Raw genomic sequence first — 26,133 nt, 5'->3', positions numbered from 1 at the left:
GCCTGTAGTTAAGACAGAGGGAAGGATCCTTGTCTGGTTTGGGTATCGTAACGATAGCAGCCTGTAAGAATTCTTCCTTGAAAGACCCATCCCTACCTGCCAAGTCAAAAAACCTGAGCAGGTATGGGGCAAGTTCATGTATGTATTGTTTATAGAATTGAGCAGAGAATCCATCAGGGCCAGGGGCCTTGAAAGACTTCAGGCATTTGACAGTTTGCTTGATTTCAAGCAGTGTAATTGGATTAGTGAGCATGCTTTGTTGCTCTGCCGTAAGCTTGGGTAGGTCAAGGGTAGATACTTTTGGATATCATGTATGGGGGTAGGTTTTGCGCCCTCCATAGTACCAATGTTATATAACTTTGAATAGAAATCAGCGAAGCTTTCACCTATTAGGCACGGTTTTCTATGTAGTCTGTTATTATGGAGGATTTGTGAGATGCGGGTAGCACTGTGTTTATTCCGTAATTTATTGGCTAGTAGAGTATCGGCCTTATTTCCTTTATGATAGAAAAGTTGTTTTAGCTTAGACAAATTGCATTGCGTTCGCTTTAACTCCAATTTGTTAATATGGTCCTTAACAACTCTGATTTGTTCTGACACTTCCGCTGAAATTGAGACCCTATTACTTGTTTCCAGGTTTCTGAGTTCGGTGTGTGCCTGAGTGAGCGGAAAGCGGCCATCTTTCTCATGTGGCTCTGTTTGCGGATTATGAGGCCTCTAGCCATCGATTTGATGGCACCCCAAAGAGTATCGTCTGGGGTTTGTCTGTTGTCATTCTGTCTAAGCAGCGCAGATAAGTCTCGTCTCAATTCCTCTATAAAAACTATGTCTGTTAGGATGTGACATGGGAGACTCCAACCGACCTGGGGAGATGGTTTGTCTGTGGGATGTCCAAGAGCTTAAAGCAATCTCCGATCACATAACAGAGTCCAAAGTCTCTGCTTGACAAAACATGTGGTCCAGTCGAAAATAAGCTTTATGAGGGTGCGAATAATGATTATAATCTCTTTCTCTGGTGTGCATGGATATCCATACGTCAAAATAGCCGTGATGGGACATTACACTCCGGAACTTAATATAAGTGTTGTGTGCCTGGGGGTTGGTACTGTCTGGAGTTCTGGTCTTGCGATCCAGGGAGAGGTCCCAAGTCATATTGTAGTCGCCCACCAGAATAACTCGTCCCTGTCTGTACTGGTTCACGAATTGAAGGATTTTACGAAGGCATGCTGGTTGGTGGGAGTTAGGGAGGTAGATAGATACTAAGGTGTGGAGTACGTGGTTTAGCTTGCAGATTATGATGGTGTACCTGGCCTGTGGGTCTCTAAGTGCCTGTATAGGTTCATACGCCACTCTGCAGTGCAGAAGTATGGCCGTGCCCCTAGCTTTTTTAGTAAAAGGAGAGTGGTCAGGAATCCAGTAGGACCGGGAGTGAAAGCGTTGAGGGGAGTCTAATTTCCAGTGGGTCTCTTGTAAAAAGACGACGTCAGGATTGTGATGATGAAGTTCACGGACTAAGAGGCTTTGTTTATATAAGGAGTTAAGGCCTCTCACATTGTGAGTAAGAAGTCTAAGTCAGTTTGCCATTGTTGTGGAGGGGAGAGGGAGGGGGGAAGGAACTTTGGAAGGATAGTTATTTAAATATTGTAGGTTAAGTCATAAAGTGCTGTACTGAGATTTGAGGTGGAAATAGTCCACCTAGTTGGAACCCTGGCGTGGGCTACCTATGTGGGGGTGGGAGCTGTATGAGGAGCCAAGAGCTTTTTTAAGGACCGGGTTATCCGGCCCCACTCCAGCTATCAATAGAATAAGTCTCATGTGTGTCTATGGTATGTAGTCATAATCAATAATGCCATAGTAAAGCAACATATAAAAATAAACAATAACAATAAAACATTAGCCAACAATAACTGTAACATCAGCAGCATCAACATGGTCTCCCCAACAGAGCTAAAAATCATTCAACCTGTGCCAGGATGACCCTTTGTAACCTTCTAATGTGACACTAACTATAACCATAAAGATACCAACAAGTAACATAAAAGGAATGCCAGGAAATAGTGAATATCTGGTGTCAATTAGACTTGATTAGGCACTTCTTACTTAAAGGGCCTCCATTAGATTGTGCTGGGGAGAGAGGAGCTGAGGACAAGAATTCAAAAATGAAGAGTAACATTACCCTCTGATGTAGTCCAATGGTCATGGTGGAGCCACAGGGGGTCCCCGATTATCCTGTGTTATCTGTATTTTCAGTCTTTTGGTCCGCTGGTCTTTAGGAGGCCAATCGGGTGCTGTGGCTCTTAATCTTGCCTTGACAGGAGCGGGCTCCATTGTACTACCTTTTATAAGGCCCCATTGCGCCAGTAACGTGGAACCTTGAGCTAGTGATAACACTATGTAGGATTGGTTGTCCTTAGAGATGATCAGTTTGGCCGGGTAGCCCCATCTGTATTTAAGGACCACTTTTCTGAGCTCCGAGGTGACTGGTTTATATAGTCTGCGATGCTGTAAGGTGTGAGCCGATAGGTCTGGTAGCAGTTGAATATTTTGGTATTTCTCTGCCAAAGGTGGTTTGCGGAAGGCGGCCTGCATGAGCTTGTCCTTGAAGAGAAAGCTGTGGAAGCAAACAATAACGTCTCTAGGCTTATCTTGTGAGACAGACCTTGGGCGTAAGGCTCTATGAGCTCTCTCCATTGTGGTGGTCATGCCTTCAGTAGATTCTAGCAGGTTGTAGAAAAGCTCTGATAGATAGTTCTGCAGGTCCGCAGATGAGACATCTTCCGGAATGCCCCGGAATCTAATGTTGTTCCGTCGGGCACGGTCTTCGACGTCCGCCAGTTTAAATTCAAGTTGGCTCAACTGATCAGATAGAGATTCAGAATACGCAAGTAGATTTGTTTGGTCCGTGACGATGTCGTCTTGTCTTCTCTCTAGGGAGTCCACCCTATCTCCCATCACTGCCATGTCTTTCTTAAGCTCAGCATGGCTTCTTTGGATTTCCTTTGTGATGGATCGCGTTTGCTGCGCAAACATTTTTTTAAGAGTTTCCTCTGTGATATAGTGTTGAGATCTGGAGAGTAGGGTAGCATCCGACTGGGACCTCTCTTCAATTGATTCTGATTTGCTAAGGTCATCATGCGAATCATCTTTGGGCCTCCTGGCAGGCTGTGTAAAATGGTCTAGGACTGTTTTCTTAGCTGGACCAGGGGTTCTAGTCTGTCTCCTGGCAGTGTGTGGCATTGTTGTTTATGGCAAGTGACCAAACAACCTCTTGAAGAGTAAACCTGAAAGCAAAGTATTAGGTTGACAAGGCTATATGTGGCTAAGTTAGGATAACAAGTGTAGTTGCTTTACCGTGAGGCACATTAGAAACAGGTAATAACAAGAGTGAACATACGCCTAAGGAGTGAGGCCCAGAGGTCCCACCTAGCCCCTACTCCTCCATCTCAGCGGTCAAAACCAGACCAGAACTCTGTCTGTAAGAAAGGAGGCAGGGAGGTTTACCTCACAGGGGCAGGGGCCAGCCAGGACCCCCCCGCACAGGTTGAGCGAGGGAATTCCCACACCCCCAGCCAGTCCCCCCAGCCAGTCCAGGAGCAGTGGAGATGACCCGGAGGAAGGGAAAAAGGAAAGGGGAAGTGACCAACTCAGACAAGCTGAGTCGGAAAGGGAGGACTGGCTAGGGATCTCACAGCAATGGTATTCAAAGACAAGATTAATGCAGACACAGACTACAAGGTTTACTAGAACCAGTCAATAAGGACCAATAACACACAGACCTTCGGTGGTAGTACCCCTGCAAAAAAAGGTTAAAGTTATACAGCAAACCAACCTACAATTTAGGTGGGTGGTCTAAATACTAAGGGCTGGAGTAGAGACTTGTTAAACTGGAGGCTCCAGTCTCACAATTACAAAGTTACAGCCAGTTTAAGGATGTAGGACTACCAGGTTCACAGTTTAAGGGTAGGGAGAGTACCTTTTAATTAGTATGCAGTTATGAGTTGTGTTGTTGGAAAGCTTACCCCACTTGCCAGTAGGCTAATTCTGGAGCAGCTGAATGGAATGAGGGGTGGAGAAGCAATGGGGAATATTTCAAGCTAGACTTGCTTGCTTCTTAAACTTAGAGGGCTGCAAATGGGTGTTGGGTGCCTGGAGAAGGGTTGCTAAGGCTAAGGCAGGAGACACCTTGCTTCGTGAGACTGGTATAAGGGGGGTGATATATACTAGCTAGACCAGAGTGAAGCAGGTGTACATATAAGTATTAGATAACACTCCACTCCTCGCTGAGGCGACAGAGAAACATAGGCTGACGCAGCAGCTACAAAATGCATCAATGATGGAAAAATGTCACCTTTAGTAGAGGCAAATGTTCACCTTCAAAACACTGCTGCTTAGGTATAACAAATGGGTGTGCCCATGTATTCAGGTATTGAGAATGTCTATGTAATAGTGACTGTGATGGACCACCCAGTGGTACGTGAGTCTGTAGGTTCCTATAGGGCTTCAAAATTGTAGGGGGGTAAGGAGAACAATGGCTGTTTATGTGAAAACAGGCTGCCCCAGTTCATGAAATGCTAGCCAAGCTTGGGACCTCTGGGTTCAACTTAGGTAGCAGGCTGGCCTCGCTACTGGGCTGATTTCCACTATAAGTCTCTTAAGTTCAGTCCCAGCAGGAGCGAGGGGGGGCCTTTTACTTCCCTGGATAGAACTGCAGGGCGCAAATACTCAGAGTCTTTCACCCCACAATGGCAGAGACAGTATATCAGATCCAGAGGTGCTGGACTGCTATAGACAATCCCAAGTATGGGCAGGTATAATAATGGGTGGCCCAACAGCAGGGGAACTAGCAAGTGCTGATAAGTTATATAGCTCCCGTGGGTTGGCTGGGATTGCTGCTTATTAATAAGAAGGGTTTGCTCTGATATTAGCGGGTCGTGGGGCAATGGGGAGCAGACAGGGAGAATGTCTCTGCATGCACAGAAGTGCTCTTACCCGGTTAGCTTGCTCTTCTTCTGGAACACTAGTGAGGGCTTTAGTGAAGCCAGGAAGGTAGGCCCCAAGATGGTGGAGGTTCGCGCCAGAACCAGAGACCGCGGCGCACTGTAGGAACCACAGGGCATCAGCGACACTCCGCAACAGGCCAACTGCGGAAGAGAGGACCAGACTGGGTTCTGTTTCATCACCGCAAGGAGTCACCTGCGTCTCCCCACAGGGTAAGTGGAAGGATGCGGCCTGATCTGAGGTGGGTCTTCAACTCCCCGGATGGAAGAGGTGAGGTGGTGCAAGTCTCGGCAGGGTCAGACGAGTTCCCCAGCGGTAGTGTCACACCGCTGGTAGTTGCGCTCCCCTCCGGGTCCAAGGTATTAGGCAGGAGGCCTGTTGGGAAGTACGCCTGTGGTGATGGGACACTCCGGCACAGCTCCAGCTGGGCGCAAATGAGCCGTGGGGAAGAATGGCAATATGGCAGCTTTTCGTGACTTGTTTTCCTTCGCTCAGGCCGGGCACTCCACCATTTCCCACAAGCAGTCTCCACGACGGGGCAACCGTTGCACCCCACACTCCACAACACACAGCCTCGCCCACACGTTTGCGCAGCCGATGTCCACTCCAACCCACACAGATCTCGGCTAGGGCACAGGTAGTCTGGGGTCACAGAAGGGGTATAGTTAAAAGGGTACCTCCAGCCCCGATCTTCTTGTTAGGTACTGCTTAATTAGTCACTGTCGGCTATATCTCCGGAGCGGAGCCCCGACCCTCCGGAGACAGTCTTAGCAAAGCGCTTGGCAGAGGGAAGTATATTGTGCTGTGTCTTTGCCGTGTCCTCCGTGAGCCAGATTGAATGTAGTTTGCGGCACTAATTAGTTCTTGATCCGCTTATAACTCGGGCAAACACCCCTCCAGAGGCTAAGAGTTTGGTGCTGGGGTTGGTGATATAAATTTTGAGTCAATTGGAGACTTTTTATTAGTAAAATAAGATTTTCCCTTCAGGAGCTCTTGCTTCATGCGTCCGATGAGTTGGGCAGTTAGCTCCGCCCCCCCAAGATTTTTTTTAATGTGAAGTTTTGACACTTTAAAATTGTACTTTAAGGTGCTATACCACACAGCACTATATATTGTATTATTTTTCCAAGTGCCACAAGTATTATAAAGCACCATACATTGAAATCTTTCCATTGTTATATTCAGATGTTAAAAACTTTTTTTTATTAATCATCAAGATCTGATTATTGTATAGCCTTTATCTGCTCATTTGAGATAAATCCGAGACTGATGGCTCATTCAGTGTTTTTAAGCAATTTTATGATGTTAAGTTCAACATGGTTTCCACGGCAACTAGCGGGTAACTTGTGGGTTGCTGATTGGATCCTGTGGGTTTAAAAAGCAAAGAATTCCAAATGTATGTTATCCTATGACTAAGTGCCATACGGCACGAAATGCGTAAGATTTTTACCTTCCTCCTCCTATTTGCTTGTATTCATTTTTAATATGGAGAAATAAAAGACAAGTTTTAAACTTGGAGTCCTTGGAGTGCTGTCATATTTTGTTCTATATTGCCTGGCTTGCTCACCATTTTAGTGTGCACCATGCATAGTGCTGTAACGTTAGGAGCTCCTGACACCATAGCCTCCTTCTGAACGCTCAGCATAAGTGTTTCAGAGATGGAGACCGCATCCTGAGCAGCGCTTGTGTTTTATTTTCAAGTGTTTTTTTTATGAGCTTAACTGTTTATTTTAATGTATTTATGTTGTATTTGATGCAACTTTGTATAGCCCTAACACTTTACGCGCTAACCTGACTCTAGTTAAATTCAATTGCTCGGGAACAAACTAATTTGCAATTGCACTGGGACAAACGCGTTTACATTCAGCTCGTAATATGCGTGCAAATTTATATATTTATTTAGAGCAACACTTGTAAAAAAGCCATATATATTTTTTGGCATACAAAGAGCTTTCAGTGGATGAATTTATTCACAGAATTAACAAATTATTGTAAAATTACAAAAAAAAAAGGTTAATGTTACTATTGCCTTTTTGTACTATTTTTGTACTATCTGTCTGATGGTGCTCTATGTATAAAAAAGTATTACAAATCATATAAAACTACCGTTACGTTACATGTATAAGATGTATTATGACATTTAAATATTGCCTAAATGACATAAGACATTATTTACACTTTGTTCTATCCCCTCTCCAAACTGTCCCATTTTAAAGATGCAAATATTCTAAAATCCAAACTATTCCGAAATGCAATCCTTTTATGGTCCCAAGCAGTTTGGATAAAGGTTTTTCTACCTGTATGATATATAGCTTCAGAATTGTACCCAATATGCCAGCTCTTATAGAAGCCCATGATAGCAGAAACTTGGAATGTAAACATTTCTTTCAGGAAAATCTACCAAATAAGTTCACATGAAATAGAATAGCACAGCTAATCATGACTATTGTAATGTTATCTAGCTCTTTATAGGCCATTAAGGCAAAAATAGCTATAAAACTAGCTATAAAATTAGCTACATTAGGTTTTGTGACAAACTAACTGTCCCAAAGCTTATTGGAATCATAGGTGAAATACATTACAAACAAAATTCCTACTTAGACAATAATGGTATTATTTAAAGTCACTATTTTTATTATCTCAGCAGGAAGGCAGTTTATTTTAGAAATGTAAACATACTGCTTAGATACACACAATCAGATATTAATTACAGATAAAAACAAGTACATATTTTTAGAAAAAATATCTGATAAGGATGAGGTCTAAAGGAATCAAAAGCTCAGAGTTATAATAAAACTCTTAAAGGGACAATCTACTTGAAAGTTGTTTCTTAAAAAAGATAGATAATCCCTTTATTATCCATTCCCCATATAGTTTATTTTAGTTCTATTTTTTTTATTATTATTTTGGTGTAGTTTTTTTTAGTGCAGCTTTAGTTTTATAATAGGTGGTATTTTTTTTATTATTATTATTTTTTTTATATTATCTTTCTTATGTAATGTTAGGTTTTTTAAATGTAATGTTAGTTCTATTTTTTTAATGTAATGTTAGTTTTTATAAATTTAATGTTAGAGGGGGTTAACTGGTTAGGGGGTTTAGGGGTTAGTGAGTACTTTGCAATGGGGGTTGTGGTGATTTGGGGGTTAATTGTGTATAGTGTCATTTGCGATGTGGGGGTGTGATGGTTTAGGGGTTAATAGTGTAGAGGTTACTTTGTGATGTGGAGTTGTGGAGGATAAAAGTATAGAGGGCACTTTGCGATGTAGGGGTGTGGCAGTTTAGGGGTTAATAGTTTAGCGGGTACTTTGCAATTTGCGGGTGTGGCGGTTTAGAGGTTATAAGTATAGAGAGGTACTTTGCAATGTTAGGGCGGGGAGGTTTAAGGGTTAATAGTGTAGAAGGGTACTTTGCAATGTGGGTGTGGCGGTTTAGCGGTTAATAGTGTAGTGGGGTACTTTGTGATGAGTTGTGTGGTAGTTTAGGGATTATTAGAGTAGGGGGTTTATAGCAATTTGGATTAGCACACTAGTATGTGTGTTTTTTTCAGCCTTTCATGCTCCATTGAAGTTTGTAGAGGAGTACGTTAATACGGTTGTGATCATCCATCTTCAGCTCTTTGTTCATATCAGGTTAGCGTGAGCAAAAACCTTTTACTTTCAAGTTGTAATACGAGTTGTATCCAACACTCACATAGAGCCAAAGTCTAGCTTAGTTACAATAAATAGCACTCCACTAGTAACCTAGTGTAAGGGTTAAACTTCTGCTCACCTAGTAACTCCACCCTTTTTACCTATATCAGTACCAGCACACCTGCAGACAAGTGCTTGGTAATTTGTTTTGTTCCTGAACTGCACGCTGTGCATATGGATTAACTTTGTTTGTCTTTTCTCCTAACTTGGATTATAAATATAGGACGTCCTATTTCTCAAATTACTCTGAGCCTCAGATTCTAAGGAATCCTCTTCTATAATTCCCTTTGCAAAGAGAACTTTCATAATTACCCTCTGAACAGCTTCCAACTAAGGATTCAGCTGTTCCACCTCTCCCTTGCATAAACTGAACTCTGCTACAATTCTGCTGTCAGCATATCCTGTGCTGACAGGCAGATTCACACAGTCTATTCAGAGGTAGGAGCTGCGCACACAGCCATCAGCATATCCTGTGCTGACAGGCAGATTCACACAGTCTATTCAGAGGTAGGAGCTGCGCACACAGCCATCAGCATATCCTGTGCTGACAGGCAGATTCACACAGTCTATTCAGAGGTAGGAGCTGCGCACACAGCCATCACGCTACCTAGTGCTGACAGGCAGATACACACTGGGTATTCAGAGGTAGGAGCTGCGCCGTGTATCATCACTCTCTCCAGTAACCCTTATTGTGCTGGACTGGACTGGTACTAACTTGGCATTTACACTTCTACCTATTACATCTCTGTACTTATCTGACATCCAATCTGCTCAGACCAAAGGTGAAGTCACCAACACTTCCATCACAACCTCAGATCTCTATACCATCTGACAAATATCAGACCTGAGTATTTACCACCAACTAATTAAAATCACTTTATTACTTGAGCGTACCTGAACAATAGCTACGCTCCTAAAGAAGGTGAAACAACAACCACTTTTGTAAAACAATTCTGCAGCTGAGGTCTAGATCCCAGTTCTAATCTTACATATTTTAGGAGCTGCGCACACAGCCATCAGCATATCCTGTGCTGACAGGCAGATTCACACAGTCTATTCAGAGGTAGGAGCTGCGCACACAGCCATCACGCTACCTAGTGCTGACAGGCAGATACACACTGGGTATTCAGAGGTAGGAGCTGCGCCGTGTATCATCACTCTCTCCAGTAACCCTTATTGTGCTGGACTGGACTGGTACTAACTTGGCATTTACACTTCTACCTATTACATCTCTGTACTTATCTGACATCCAATCTGCTCAGACCAAAGGTGAAGTCACCAACACTTCCATCACAACCTCAGATCTCTATACCATCTGACAAATATCAGACCTGAGTATTTACCACCAACTAATTAAAATCACTTTATTACTTGAGCGTACCTGAACAATAGCTACGCTCCTAAAGAAGGTGAAACAACAACCACTTTTGTAAAACAATTCTGCAGCTGAGGTCTAGATCCCAGTTCTAATCTTACATATTACCAAGCCTAAAAATGGAGCCTGTATTTTGCCAGGTTCAACTTCAATATAATCTATCGACCAGCAAACAAGAATGGCAAGGCAGATGCCTTGTCACGAAAAGAGGACAAACCCCCAGAAACCTCAACACAAAAATCTATGATACCTCCAGAACGCTTCTTAGGTGTTATATCTTCCTACTCAAAACAAATCGTGGAGGCACTAAAATCTGATTCCGCTTTACCAAAGGATCAGGTCACTCTACATTCCAATGGCCTCTACTACCACAATGAAAAATTGTATATCCCAGTCAGTCTTAGACAACAATTGATTCACTTGTTCCATGATACCCCTCTATCCGGACATCAGGGAGTGAGACGCACTTCAGAACGGATAACACGAGAATTCTGGTGGCCTGGGTTAAAGGACTCAATAAAGGAACACATAAGTAGTTGCCTTATCTGTACAACCTGCAAAAACGAAAATAAAAGCCCATTTGGTTTTCTGTTACCACTACCCATTCCAGAGAAACCATGGCAACATGTTGGTTTAGATTTTATTGTAGAATTACCAGTCTCGAATTTACAAACAACAATCCTTGTAGTCATTGATCATCTCACCAAGATGGCACACTTTGTGCCATTCCATAAACTCCCTACAGCAGCAGAGACAGCAACACTATTTGTCAAGCATATAATCAAATTACATGGAATCCCTTCAACACTGTATTCGGACAGAGGGACACAGTTCACATCTAACTTCTGGAGACATCTTTGCAGAATCCTGCAGATCGACCATCGTTTCTCGTCTTCCTATCATCCACAGACGAACGGACAGGTGGAAAGAACAAACCAATGGCTTGAGCAGTACCTCCGGTGTTACTGTTCACAACATCAACATGATTGGGAGGAATATTTACCTCTCGCCGAATATGCCTATAATGATGCAAGCAATGCCAGTACTAAGATGTCACCTTTCTTCGCCAACCATGGGTTTCACCCTACATTTTCTTTAGCCCCAGGTGTTGTCTCAGACTCTCCACAGGTAGACCAGTTGACTAACTCCATGCTGGAGGTCTTTAGGACTCTTCAAGATAACATCAAACAGGCTCAAGATTCTCAAAAGAAATATTATGACCAGAGGAGAAGGCCATCTCCAGTATACTCTATTGGTGATTTCGTTTGGCTTTCAACCAAAAATCTACGTTTGAACATTCCTGCTAAGAAACTTGCCAGGAAGTTCATAGGTCCGTTTCCCATAACTAAATTGGTTAACGAAAATGCAGTCACTCTGGGTCTACCTCCTAGTTTGCACATCCATTCCACATTCCATGTCTCACTGATAAAACCTGCTAGACTTATGAGGGACACCAGTGTTGTACTTCCCTCTGACCCAATTCAGGATTTACCCGATGAATTCGAAGTTGAAGAACTCGTAGATTCCAGACATCATAACGGTGGCATACAGTACCTGGTTCGCTGGAAGGGCTACACTAGTCAGGACGACTCCTGGGAACCCTCGGTTAACATTCATGCACCGAGATTGGTTGCCTTGTTCCATCGGAGGCATCCTGATCGCCCCCGTCCGCAAGCCGTGGGACGGCTTGCCTGAGAGGGGGATCCTGTAAGGGTTAAACTTCTGCTCACCTAGTAACTCCACCCTTTTTACCTATATCAGTACCAGCACACCTGCAGACAAGTGCTTGGTAATTTGTTTTGTTCCTGAACTGCACGCTGTGCATATGGATTAACTTTGTTTGTCTTTTCTCCTAACTTGGATTATAAATATAGGACGTCCTATTTCTCAAATTACTCTGAGCCTCAGATTCTAAGGAATCCTCTTCTATAATTCCCTTTGCAAAGAGAACTTTCATAATTACCCTCTGAACAGCTTCCAACTAAGGATTCAGCTGTTCCACCTCTCCCTTGCATAAACTGAACTCTGCTACAATTCTGCTGTCAGCATATCCTGTGCTGACAGGCAGATTCACACAGTCTATTCAGAGGTAGGAGCTGCGCACACAGCCATCAGCATATCCTGTGCTGACAGGCAGATTCACACAGTCTATTCAGAGGTAGGAGCTGCGCACACAGCCATCAGCATATCCTGTGCTGACAGGCAGATTCACACAGTCTATTCAGAGGTAGGAGCTGCGCACACAGCCATCACGCTACCTAGTGCTGACAGGCAGATACACACTGGGTATTCAGAGGTAGGAGCTGCGCCGTGTATCATCACTCTCTCCAGTAACCCTTATTGTGCTGGACTGGACTGGTACTAACTTGGCATTTACACTTCTACCTATTACATCTCTGTACTTATCTGACATCCAATCTGCTCAGACCAAAGGTGAAGTCACCAACACTTCCATCACAACCTCAGATCTCTATACCATCTGACAAATATCAGACCTGAGTATTTACCACCAACTAATTAAAATCACTTTATTACTTGAGCGTACCTGAACAATAGCTACGCTCCTAAAGAAGGTGAAACAACAACCACTTTTGTAAAACAATTCTGCAGCTGAGGTCTAGATCCCAGTTCTAATCTTACACCTAGCCATAATCGATTAATTAGGTGTTGTATTGTTGAAATAAATGCAACAATAACACAGAGAAAAATGTATTACGGGGTCCTTCTTCTACTCCATCCTCTCACCTGCCTCACCCATCTATCTTATGTACTGTAGCTGTTTCACTAGAAGTCAGTCATATTTCCCATCTAAAAGGCACAGTAAACACCTTAAGATTTCAATATAAAAACTTTTTATTGAAAAATAACTTTGCATTATACTTTTATTATTATTTATTTTGTGTTATCCCTTATTGGATTTAACTAAGAACTGCAAACAATGTACTTAATAATAATAATAATAATAATAATAATAATAATAATAATAATAATAATATGACCATGGTTAGTTTTCTCAGTTGTAGACTCAACCCCAGATTGGGGTGGTGGATGGTGTTTGGTTATTGAAAAAACTTTATAGCAAACACAATGTGTTTACTGTCTCTTTAAAAAGCTATGAAACCCAACATTTTTCTTTCATAATTTAAATAGAGAATACAATTTTAAACCACTTTCCACTTTACTTCTATTATCAGTTTTCATCCATTCTCTTCACTATAGGGAGCTAGGTGAGCACATCGGTAAACCAATGACAAAAGGCATATAATATATGAGCAGCCACCAATCAGCAGCTAGTTTCCAGCTTCTGTGCCTACATAGGTTTCCTTTTCAACAAAGGATACAAAGATAACAAAGAAAATGAGATAATAGAAGTAAATTGAAATGTTAATTACTTTATCCTTCAGGTCAGCCTTAACAATTCTTTCTTTAGGTAATATTGTCAAATCTAGATATGTTTTTCTTTTAGACAGATGTGGTTCTACAGTTTAACAGTTGCGAGGGGGTAGGGGTGTTAGCAAAACCTGAAATAAATCTCCATGTCAGATACAGGTGATCAGTTTTTTTACTTTTTATTTTTGTTAATTTAATGAACTCCCTCATTCCCAAACTTTTGTGAATTAGGGATGCTACAGTAATGTCTGTGATGTGGAACATTGTCTTTAGATTCCATAAGTTGTAGCTATTTTAAATCCTGCTTTGGACATCTTCTCTAGACATGTGCATTTGTTTTTTGTAGAAGCAAAAAAAAACCCAACAAAAATTGCCTTTTCGTTATATTGTTTGCGTAACTGAAAAGTAAAACGTTCAAAAATGAAAAACTGTAAAAAAAAAGACACTAAAAACACTTTAATTATTTTTAAAATGTTGTTTCCTTTTTGGTTGGTGGATTCTGTTTTGCATGATGCAAGCAGGCATTACCCAATAAAAGCAAATCAGGAAGGAGCAGCAGAATAGATTTACAGTTTCTTTCATCCTGTCTCAGGGGTACAGAGGGAAATGAAAGGGCACTTTTTAACTCATTGCAATGCTCAGAGGCTCAGATCTGTGGAGGAACTGGAGGAGGCTATAGATAGACACATCTGATGGTTTTGTCACAGTAGCAGCATAGCAATGATGGTGGCACTGCTGCTTTTTTAAGTGGATCAGTCACACATAATGTGTGTAATACTGGCAGGGCTGGTGCTATGATTTTTGGTTACACAGGCGAAGACACATTTTGCCGCCCCCCTCCCAACAAAATTAAAATAAATATATATATATATATATTTACACACACACACATTATGATTATTGCTTCTTTACAAAATTTTATTATAAGTGATGTGTTAACATGAAATCCCAAATTTTTCTTTCATGATTCAGGTAGAGCACATCATTTAAACCCCTTGAGTGCTAACGACGCAGAGTTTCTCACTCAGGTGCTAACAACGGCTCAGAGTCATCGCTAGCACTCTCCCACCTTGAGGGAGATCTGGGGATATGAAAAGAAAAGAAAAAAGTAAAAAAAATATATATTTTTAAAAAATGTAAAATTAAAAAACCCTCAAATGTGCTTAGCACCCAGGTGGGAAAGTGCTTAGCACTCAAAGGGTTAAACAACTTTCCAATTTACTTCTACTATCAATTTTGCTTCATTCTCTTGGTATGCTTTATTGAAGGAGCAGTGATGCACTACTGGGAGATAGCTGTACACATCATTAAGTCAATGATAAGAGGTACATATGAGCAGCCACCAATCAGCAGCTAGCTTCCAGCTCCTGAGACTACCTAGGTATTCTTTTTAACAAATTATAGCAAGAGAACAAAGCAACATAGAAAATAGAAGTACATTTGAAATTGTATGCTCTTTTTGAATAACGAAAGAAAATGTGGGGGTTTAATGATAGAGAAAATAAACATCTGTTATTGCATTAATACATACACACACTCACAAAATACTCATACATAAACACACACACTAATGCATGCACACACTCACACATACACGTACACACATATTCATACACACACTAATGCATTCACACATACACTCATACATACACTAAGGCACACACTCACACAGACATGCACACATATACTCACACATACACAAGTAATACACACTAATAAAGACTCAGGCCACACATGCTTTTGTTTTCTTCTCAAAAGGGTAAATATGACAGAGACCACAGTAGAAGGACTTGATTTTCTCATCTTTATAATACTACCCCCACAACTGCCAATATTCCATGTACTGTAAAGTAGTGCTTACCTAATAGAACTGCAAGAGCTGTGTGTGCAGGGTTTATTCGTGGGAACACTCAGGATATTGTTAAGCATGTTCTTTTCCTACAGTACTCAAGTTGCTCTCTTTAGCAGGGCTTGCAGATTGAGGGCCACTGAAACTGTTAGGGGACATAGAAGAGACTGATCCCGATAAAGTGCTAGCGCAAAAAATGAGGTTAAAGGCTATCAGTATTATCAGAGAAGATCCCCGCCATCTCGCTGGGTGAACCGTGGGCATCATCACTCACCTCTCACGTGGCCTCTCAGTGGGCAGTGTGAGTCTCAGTCACATGGAGCTAGGCATCCCACACAATAATTTCCCTCTCAGTCAGAGTAGGCTTAGGCAGGTCAGGCAGTGGAAGGCAGCACAGCTGCGCAAGTGAGCTCCACCTCCACTGTCATGTCACCACACGCATGCCCCCATTCCCATAGGCTATAGCAATAGTTGGGCTGGCATCATCTAAACCAGAGAATTAAGCACCATTGATTTAGCCAAATCATCATCAGGTCAGGTCTGTAGGAGGAAGTAAGTTGCACCCACTGTTGCAGCACCAGCGATAATAAAATGAATAATATAAAATGATAACATATCTCTTATCACGCTTCAGGACGGCAGTAGGCACCACTCTCGGCGCCCCACTGTTGGGGGCGCTAAAGGTCGGCTGCCTACACTTCCTTACACAAGTGCCTGCCCTGTAATACTTGCCAAAGTTCATGACCCAAACAATCTAAACAGAAGGTCAGAAGCCTCTTATGTTCTTGGGGCTCCTGTAGTTGCTGCTGGGGAAGGAACGGGTCTGCAGTTGTGATTTTTTTTTTCCAGGCAAAGTTTAGTTGCCACTCATGAGGAGAATACTGCTTGGCAGACTTAGAACTTTGAAATGAAATCCTAAAAAAGATAAATGTTAATGTAGAGTGAGCAGTGGAGAACTCATCTATGGGGAGATCTATTCAAACTGCATACTGATTAGAGATCATAGGCGCTCAACAAGTTTACTAACTAAACTTTTTTTTTAATTAAAAATAAATGGTTGCTGCTTTCAGAAACTATTTTAAAATAGTAGAAAAATAACTGAGTGCAGCTTCAGAACAAACAGTCTCAAGCTGGAAAAGTAAAACTCATAGTGCAAAGCCAGCAGCCAGAATGGTTAATTAATTTTTAAAATTAAAGTGGGAATGTGAGAGTGAGAGTGTATGTGCAGTGACGATGAGTAAAAATTGTTGTTGGTTAACGCAATACCTTGGTGTAACTGACACTACAAGAGTAAACCCACATTGCGCTAATTCAACCAATGACAAGTACTGTATGTGTGGTAATGAAATTGTGTGGACACAGTAACATGGCTGATGCAATAACATAAGTGCAATGTAATGTTGAATAACATTACATTGCACTTATCTACCAACAAATATGTGCAGTATGGAAAATGAGTGTGTATGCATGTGACTGTATACTGTGTTCTATTTGTTCTTTGTTTTAATCATTTGTAACCTAAACAGAACGTACAATAGCAACAACTAGAGTTCCTGGGTTGAACATTGCTAATCCTTCAGCAAAGGATTTTAAGAGAATGAAGTAAATGTAATAATAGAAGGAAATTGGAAAGTTGCTTAAATTTGTATGTTGTATCTGAAGAATCATAAAAAGAAAAAAAATAGATTTTACTTTGAAACCCAAATATTTTATTTCATGATTCTGATAGAGCGTACATTTGTAAGCAACTTTTCATTTTAATTTCAATTTTGCTTCATTATCTTATATCCTTTGTTAAAGATACAAGAATCCACTACTTGGAGGGAGCTAGCTTAACACATTGTTAAGCCAATGGCAAGAAGCATATATGTGTAGCCGCCAATAATCACTAGCTCCCTTCCTGCTTCTGAGCCTCAGCCTACCTGTAGGTTTGCTTTTCACAAATGATACCAAGAAAAAGAAACAAATGAGATAAAATAAGTAAACTGGAAAGCTGTTTAATAGTGCATGCTCTATATGAATCATGAATGAAAAAAAATGCTTTATGTCCCTTTAATAATAGACTCCTTCAGTATAGTAAGCACACTAGTTGCTACTGTAACTTTAAGAAAACTTTTTAGTTTTACCAAAAATGAAGTGCACAAAAATTAGATGTATAAATAAAATAATAAGTTTAAAGGAATAGGGACATCAAAATTAGACTTGCTAGAATCTGATAGAGCATGTAAGTTTAAATCACTTTTAAAGTGACAGTCTACTCCAAATTGTTATTGTTTAAAAATATAGAGAATCCCTTTATTACCCATTCCCCAGTTTTGCACCGCAACATGTTTATGTTAATATACTTTGTACCTCTGTGATTACCCTGTATCTAAGCTTTTTCTGACAGCCCTCTTATTACATGGCAATTTATTTATTATCTATTGAGTTGCATTTTAGCCAATTAGTGCAGTGTCCTGCACAACTACACAGGAGAGAGCCAAATGTTATCTATATGGCTCACATTAATTAGCAGTCTTTTGTTATGAAAAGCTAATAAAAAAGCATGTGATAAAAGGTTGTCTGTAGTGGCTCAGAAACAGGCAGAAATTTAGAGGTTTAAATGTTATAAAGTATATTAATAAAACAATGTTGGTTGTACAAAGGAGGGGAATAGGTAATGAAAATCACTTATATTTTCAAATGTGTTTTGTTATCTTGGTATCCATTGATGGAAAGGAATATACACATACCATACACTAGTGGGAGCTAGCTGGTGATTGGTGCTGGTGCCTACATACATTTGTCTTTTATGATGGGCTAACTAGATCTGTTCAGCTAGCTGCCAGTAGTGCGATGATGTTCCTTTAGCAAAATATTTGTGAAAATAAAAGTACATTTGAAAGTAGTTTAAGATTGTATGTTCTATCTGAATCATGAATTAAAGTTTTGTGGTTTTCTGTCCCTTTAACAATGACATAGAATGAGAAAATTAAAGCAAATATAGCTGATTACAGTTTAGATCATGAAAAAATGTCAAAAATCTGCACTGTAGCTCAAAATAAATATTTTAGCTTGAAACAAATATTTCAAAAAATGATTATCTAAAACAAATGCAACCATCAATGTAAATGAACAAAAATTAAAACGTTAAACATAAAGAAAAGAAAATTTGCACATCTCTAGTCTTCTCTACTCTCATAATCATTATTTCTTACAATATATGACCAGTGTCTATCTATAATATAATTGTTTTGTAACACAAAGCTGCATCCAGGTGGATTCCGAAAATGCGGTGGATTCTTTCACCACCCTGCCATTTTCGAAAATCCACCTGGATGCAGCGTAGCCAAAAGAATTCATAGCCAAAAGAATCCATCTGGATGCAGCGTAGGCAAACAAAGCATAAGGAAAAAAAAAACATGCAAGCTCCACATGAAATATTAACAAAAAAACAAGTAACCGCCCACACGAAATAACACGTAACTGTCCGCATGAAAAAATAAAAAAAACCTAACCACCCACACAAAGTATTAACAAACACCTAAACCGCCAATCCCCACATTGCACAATAATATAGTAATTAACCCCTAATCCACAAATTAAACAAGGCAAATAACAATTAAAATATTAACCCCTAAACCGCCAACCCCCCTAAACCGCCAACCCCCCACATCGCAATAAACCTAATTAACCTATTAACCCCTAACCACCAACCCCCCACATCGCAATAAACCTAATTAACCTATAAACCCCTAAACCACCAAACCCCCACATCGCAATAAACCGAATTAACCTGTTAACGCCTACCCCCCACAATGCAAATAACTAATTATATTACTAAGCTCCCTAACCTAACACCCCAAAAATTAACCCCAATTACATAAACTAAGTTACAATTAAAATAAAAAATCCTAACGTTAATTTGAAAATAAAACCTAACATTAAAGGGTCACTGTAGGTAAATATTTTCTATGCCTGTTACTAACTAACTACCCCAAATACGCTTTTTATCAATAGCATTTCATTAACATATCTCTACCGTATATCAGAAATCTTGTCTGCAAATTTAATTGTTTTCCAAACCCACTCCGTGGGTATCCTTTGCTCTGTACCAATCCGCTTACAATACCTAGGTTTCAAAATGGTGCTTTAAACACAAAGTTATTGGTTTAAGTGTTTTGAACATGCAGTGCTGAAAATAGTGCGCAGGATAACGTGACATCATCTGCGAATAAAAGATATAACTTTTAGAACGTTATGAAACTTCGTTTTGGAGAAAATATAGGTCAGTAGGTTTTAATTAATGTTTATTAACTTTAATATGTTAGTTGTTTAGCTTAAAAATTATAACAGAAAGTAATCCTTTAAATTACAAAAAAAATTCTAAAATTTAAAAAATATAAAAAAGTCTAAAATTACAGAAAAAAATAAACAAAATTATCAAACAATAATAATAAATAAACCTAATCCCTTTGAAAAAATAAAAAAGCCCCCCCCCCTAAAAAAAACACCTTCTTATCTAAACTACCAATAGCCCTTCAATTGGTCTTTTGTAGGGCATTGCCCTAAGTTAAACAGCTCTTTTAAATTTAAAAAATACTAAGTCCCCCTAACAATAACCCCCTCACCCACCAAATCCCCCAAAATAAAAAAACCTAACACTAAAAAAAATTAAACTACCCTTTGCCCCTAAAGGGGCATTTGTATGGGCATTTCCCTTAAAAGAGCATTCAGCTCTTTTACTGCCCTTAAAAGATCATTCAGCTCTTTTACGGGCTCATTAAATCCCTAATCTTAAAATAAAAAAAAGCCTAAATCTAACCCCCAAATAGGTACTCACTGTTCCTGAAGTTCGGCGGAGCAGGTCTTCTTCCAGGCGGTGAAGTCCTCTTGGAGGAAGATGGAATGCAAGGTTCCCATTTAAAAACGGGGTATCTTGCATTCCTATTGGCTGAAATTTTGAAATCAGCCAATAGGATCAAAGCTACTGAAATCTTATTGGCTGCTTTTAACAGCCAATAGGATTTCAGTAACTCTAATCCTAATGGCTGATTTCAAAATTAAAGCCAAGAGGAATGCAAGGTATCCCATTCAATTTTTAATGTATGATGGAGATTGGATAAAGAGGAGCTGCCGAGGACCACCGCCGCTGAAGACTGTCACTCTGGATCTGCGCATCGGGGAAGACCGTTCTGCACTTCTGCTCCACGCCACCTTCGCTCTGGATGAAGATAGAAGATGATGGAGCCATCTGGAAGAAAACCTTCTACGTCAGACTTCTGGGACTGTGAGTACCAATTTGGGGCTTAGTTTTAGGCTTTTTTTATTTTTTGGGATGGCTTTTTTTTAGATTAGGGTTTTTTGGGCTGTAAAAGAGCTGATTGCACTTTAGGGGCAATAGGTAGATTAGGTTTTTTTAGACTTATTTTTTTTTTTTTTTGGAGGGTTTGGTTGGGTGGAGGGTTTTACTGTTAGGGGGTAATTTTTGTAAGTAAAAGAGCTGTTTAACTTAGGGCTATGCCTACAAAAAGGCCCTTTTAAGGGCTATTGGTAGTTTGGTATTAGATTAGGGGGTGTTTTTATTTTGGATTTTGGATAGCTTTGTTTATTTTCTTGTGTAATTTTACATTTTTTATTTTTTGTATTATTACCTTTGGGGTTTATATTTTTGTCTAGGCAGGTTTATCGTCTAGTTATGTATTAAATGCAAAACTTTCTGCAGGGCTTTTATCACACTAATAGTTATAGGTGAAAAACAGATTGACATTGTTTTGAGTAGAATAATGAAAACATTTTTTTATTTGTTTCAAGAGGTGTTATATATAATAAATAAACATCATAACCATTTTTACTTAATTACAAGGTATTAAAAACAACTAATTTAAACCATTTTTATCATCATTATAGTTTATAGACTCCTATTAAAAAAATTAATATTTACTGACAGTTGGGTAGGTTCTATTTATGTTTTATAGTTTTTAGCATTTTACCAATAAAGTTCCCCATTAAATTCCCTAGGGAATTTGAAATAATTTCTGAGATGAGCTTTTTAGCTGGAATAGAATAGACTAACATTGGATGAATTCTCTTAGCAATCTAATTGCTCTCTGAGTTGTATTATTGCAATTTGTGTAAGTGCAATAATAGTGATAGTTTTATTGCTGCCTTTAGAAATAGGCAATAGCATTACGGGTAAGACAAAGGCCTACTGAATTGAACATTTTTTAGATCTCATGTGGTCGATATTGATTTCTTTCTATGGCTCAATAATTAATTCAGTCCTTTAAAAAAAATACATTTGTAGGCTATTTGCTAACAATAAATACCATTATAGATATCTATATATATATACGTAATTTACTCTCATGTTTCAGAGGACGTTTAAAGAGAAGTACACGAGGGGCAAATTCTAACATTTGTTTTATCTAATAATATTTCTAATGCTTTCTTTAAACATAATATTCAATTCAAATTTTTCTAATAATTCAATTGATATAGGTAATATTATTTCTAATGCTCTGATTAAATGTAAAATTCAAATTGTGCAATATTCGAAATAGAAACATTTTAATTTATATATTTGTATCTATTATGTATCAATTTACTAAATTCCCTACCACATAAGCTATTGAACTTCTGAATAGTATTTGTTAAATTAAATGTTACATTTGAATGTTATTTGATCTAATTATGAACATTTGAAAAATGAAAGTAACATTTGAAAGCCATAAATAACATTTGATTATAAAATTATAATGGAATTTCATTATTATCAATATTCAATTGTCCACTGGACTATTTGTTCTACCAAATGAATTACACTTTCTGCACATTTGTCCATCCCTAATATGGATTGATGCAGTATGGGGATTCCAGTTGTGATAAATTGCTGTGTGTAGATAAGGAATGGTAAATGAGGCATCATGAAGTTCTGGGATATCATAGAATCCCTCAGTAATAGTATAAATTATATAATATAGATATCAAAGATAAAGGGACTATTAAGAGGCAGCTGGCAATTGGCTGCTTAACAGCTATGCCTCTTGTCATTAGCTCACCAGATGTGTTCCGCTAGATCACAGTAGTGCATTGCTGTTTTTGCAGTTGTATTATCCTTTAATTCAGGGCTGGGGACTTTAGAAATTGGTGATCACTGATTTATTCAACTGCCCTGAGCTTGTGTCATGTTAGAGCTTAAAGGGACATGATACCCACATTTTTTCTTTCATGATTTAGAAAGAGAATGCAATTTTAAAAAGCTTTCTAATTTAGTTCTATTATCTAATTTTTTTTATTCTCTTTATATTCTTTGCGGAAAAGCATATCTAGATAGGCTCAGAAGCTAATGATTGGTTGCTGCACATGGAAGCCTTGTGTGATTGGATCACCCATGTGCATTGCTTTTTCTTCGACTAAGGATATCTAAAAAATTAAGCAAAATAAATAATAGAAGTAAATTGTAATGTTGTTTAAATGTGTATTCTCTATCTGAATCATGAAAGAAAAATCTGGGGGTTAGTGTCCTTTTAACATACCAGGATCTGACACTGACATTTTGGCAGCTCTACAATAATTACAACAGGAATGCAAAGATTATACAATATTTCTAGTGCATCCCACTAAACATGTTGAGAGTATAATTTTGAGTTGCCACTATAGATAAGCAGAACAAAGTATTTTCTGTTAATAGGCAGTAGCATACCCCACATGGATACATTTTTCACTGTATAACAATCAGGTTAAAACATTTTTTATAATACACTCTTGTTTTTAAAACAGTCGGCCCGATTACGAGTTTTGCATTATGAGCAGCTTGGTATTAACTTGCAAGTTATTTCCACCGCTCACCTCCCTATAGCGCTGCTATTACAGGTTTGCAAAAAGCCGGTGTAAGCAGGCAATATGGTTGCGTTGAGCTCCATACCGCACCCAAATACCAGCATTGCTTTGAGCTGGTTTTACATGCTCGTGCACAATTTCCCCATAGAGATCAATGGGGAGAGCCGGCTAAAAAAAGCCTAACACCTGCAATAAAGGAGCGCAAAGTTCCGTAATGCAGCCCCATTGATTCCTATGGGAAAAGAAAATTTATGTTTAAACCTAACACCCTAACATAAACCCTGAGTCTAAACACCCCTAATCTGCCGCCCCCGACATCGCCACCACCTACATTACACTTATTAACCCCTAATCTGTCGCCCCCAACATCACCGCCACATACCTACACTTATTAACCCCTAATCTGCCGCCCCAATGTCGCTGCTACCTACCTATACTTATTAACCCCTAATCTGCTGCCCCCAATGTTGTCGCTACCTACATTACACTTATTAACCCCTAATCTGCTGCCCCCAATGTCGCTGCCGCTATACTAAAGTTATTAACCCCTAAACCTAACCCTAAGTCTAACCCTAACCCTAACGTAACCCAAACCCTAACACCACTAACTTTAACATAATTAAAATAAATCTAAATAAAAATTACAATTAATACCTAAATAATTCCTATTTAAAACTAAATACTTACTGGTAAAATAAACCCTAAGCTAGCTACAATATAACTAATAGTTATATTGTAGCTATCCTAGGTTATATATTTATTTCACAGCTAAGTTTGTATTTATTTTAACTAGGTAGACTAGTTAGTAAATAGTTGTTAACTATTTACTAACTACCTAGTAAAAATAAATACAAATTTACCTATAAAAAAAAAATCTAACCTGACTCACACTAACACCTAACATTACACTACAATTAAATAAATTACATTAATTAAATACAATTAACTAAATTACAAAAAAATAAACACTAAATTACACAAAATAAAAAAGAAATTATCAAATATTTAAACTAATTCCACCTAATTTAATAGCCCTATCAAAATAATATAATAATAATAATATTGGAACAGCCAATAGAATGCAAGCTCAATCCTGGCATGTTGTTTCGCCGCTGGATATCTGAAAAGTGCGCCATAGCCGTGTAGGAACGCCTGAAATGGCCACACACCTTCCTGGCGTGCTTCAGGACATCCTGTAAGCCTGGGTACTTATGCACAAAGCTTTGTACAATCAGATTACACACATGTGCCATGCACGGCACATGTGTCAACTTGCCCAATTTCAATGCCGCCAGCAAATTTCTTCCGTTGTCACTAACCACTTTGCCGATCTCCAGTTGGTGCGGAGTCAGCCACTGATCCACCTGTGCATTCAGGGCGGACAGGAGTGCTGGTCCGGTGTGACTCTCTGCTTTCAGGCAAGTCAACCCCAAGACGGCGTGACACTGCCGTATCCGGGATGTGGAATAGTACCTGGGGAGCTGGGGGGTGCCATTGATGTGGAGCAAGACGCAGCAGCAGAAGAGGACTCAGCTGAGGAGGTTATGGAAGAGGATGGAGTAGGAGGAGTAGAGGAGGTGGCAGCAGGCCTGCCTGCAAGTCGTGGCGTCTTATGCTCAAACATGTCCTTGACAGACACCTGACTGTGGGCAGATGAGCAGGAACTGCTCAAGGTGAGACACGGAGTGGCGGATGGTTGAGAGGGGGCAAGGAGGACAGCAGTGGTTGACGTGGTTGAAGATGATGTACCAGGAGGAGGATGGCGGCTTTGAGTTTGTGTGATGCTTGTACTCATGTGTTGACCCCATAGGTGTTTGTGATGTGCGATCATGTGCCTTTGCAAAGCAGTTGTACCTAGGTGGATGTTGGACTTTCCACAACTCAGTTTCTTTTGGCACAGGTTGCAAATGGCATCGCTGTTGTCAGAGGCAGACACACACAAAAATGCCACACTGCTGAGCTCTGCGATGACAGCATTCTGGTGGTGGTAACAGCATGCGTTGATTGGAGTGCTGTCTGGCTCACCCCGGGTGCCGATGCATGCTGTCTGACTGTGCCACTAGCTCCTTGCGACGACCTCCCCCTCCTTCTAACTCGTCTCCTCCTCCTCCTCCTCTCTGTCTCCCCATCTGAACTTTCCCCCTCTTCTTCTCTTCTAGTGGGCACCCACGTGACATCCATGGATGCTTCGTCATCATCAACCGCTTCACTTGTATCTGACAAGTCAACAAAGGAAGCAGCAGTGGGTACAACATCATCATCATCACACCGTACGTCCATGTGTGTAATGCTGCCTGACTAAGACATATCCCTGTTATCTACATCCTCTGGCAATAATGGTTGTGCATCACTATCACACATTTCTTCCAACCGATGTGTAAATAACTCCTCTGACAGATCAAGTGAAGCGGCTGTGGTGCTAGTGTTGGTGGTGGCGGCAGGCGGGCGAGTGGTAACTTGAGAGGTGCCCGAAGCTAAGCTGGAGGAGGATGGTGAAGATTGGGTGTACTGTGCTAGCCAGTCAACTATGTCCTCAGAGTCAGAAATGTTCGAGTTCAGGCTACGTGGCCTCTGAACACTGGGCATTATTCTAGGGCCAAAGGGAATCACAGCACCATGAACACAACAGCCCCTGCTGGGTGGCTTGCCTCTGCCTGTCATTTTTTTTCGATTAGTGGTACTATGCGTGCAAGCTACTGTGACAACAGATATGATACTGTAGTGGACACTGAATACACTAGGCTTGCTATAGATTTCCCTACTAAATCAGCAGCAGCTACACCATCCCTCCTCTCACTAACAATGCAGCTTCCGAATTAATCTAAAATGGATGCTGTCCAGGAGGTAGGAGGGTCTGGGAGGGAGGGTCTGCTGCTGATTGGCTGGAATGTGCCTGCTGACTGTGAGGTACAGGGTCAAAGTATTACTCAATGATGACAAATAGGGGGCGGATCGAACATCGCATATGTTCGCCTGCCGCGGCGAACGCGAACATACTATGTTCGCCGGGA

Source organism: Bombina bombina, chromosome 5 (assembly GCF_027579735.1).
Source record: "Bombina bombina isolate aBomBom1 chromosome 5, aBomBom1.pri, whole genome shotgun sequence".
NCBI classification, from domain to species: Eukaryota; Metazoa; Chordata; class Amphibia; order Anura; family Bombinatoridae; genus Bombina; species Bombina bombina.
This window is presented reverse-complemented; position numbering follows the sequence as displayed.